The sequence below is a fragment of the Carlito syrichta genome, unplaced genomic scaffold, assembly GCF_000164805.1.
Source record: "Carlito syrichta isolate Samal-C Ts95f unplaced genomic scaffold, Tarsius_syrichta-2.0.1 Scaffold9854, whole genome shotgun sequence".
In the NCBI taxonomy this organism is placed as follows: Eukaryota; Metazoa; Chordata; class Mammalia; order Primates; family Tarsiidae; genus Carlito; species Carlito syrichta.
This window is the reverse complement of record NW_006953950.1, coordinates 1-610: the sequence shown is the minus strand read 5'-3', so window position 1 is coordinate 610 and position 610 is coordinate 1. Positions and strand designations below refer to the sequence as shown.

Below are 610 nucleotides of genomic sequence, written 5' to 3'. Positions count from 1 at the left end.
TGCAGTGCTCATCCAGGAAGGGTGTGCCCTGGACAGACAAGACAAGGATGGGAACACAGCTTGGCATGAAGCATCCTGGCATGGCTTCAGCCAGTCAGCCAAGCTGCTCGTCAAAGCAGGTGCCAACGTGCTTGCCAGGAACAATGCAGGGAATACGGCCCTGCACCTGGCCTGCCAGAATAGCCACTCCCAGAGCACGCGTTTACTCCTGCTGGACGGGTCCTGCATCGACCTCTAAAACAATGTGGGCGATACCTGTTTGCACGTTGCTGTACACTATAACCACTTGCCCATCATTAGGCTGCTCCTCAGTGCTTTCCGTTCTGTCCATGAAAAGAACCAGGCTGGAGACACAGTACTGCACATTGCTGCTGCCCTAAACCACAAGAAGGTGGTTAAAATCTCACTGGAAGCTGGAGCGGATGCAACCATTGTGAATAATGCAGGCCAGACTCTGCTGGAGACGGCCCGCTACCACAACAATCTGGAGGTTGCTCTTCTCACCAAAGCTCCCCAGGTCTTGCGCTTCAGTCCTTGGGAAAGCCTGAGGAAAAAGAGGGAGAGGCTCAAGGAGGAGCAGAAGGCCCAGTTGGTGCCAAGAGATGAGGTG

General features: G+C 54.4%; 1 pseudogene; it reads left to right on the top strand.

Moving 5' to 3' along the window:
• The first annotated feature begins 4 nt into the window (after window positions 1-4).
• LOC103255153 lies at window positions 5-607 on the top strand (annotated as a pseudogene).
• The last annotated feature ends 3 nt before the right edge of the window (window positions 608-610 follow it).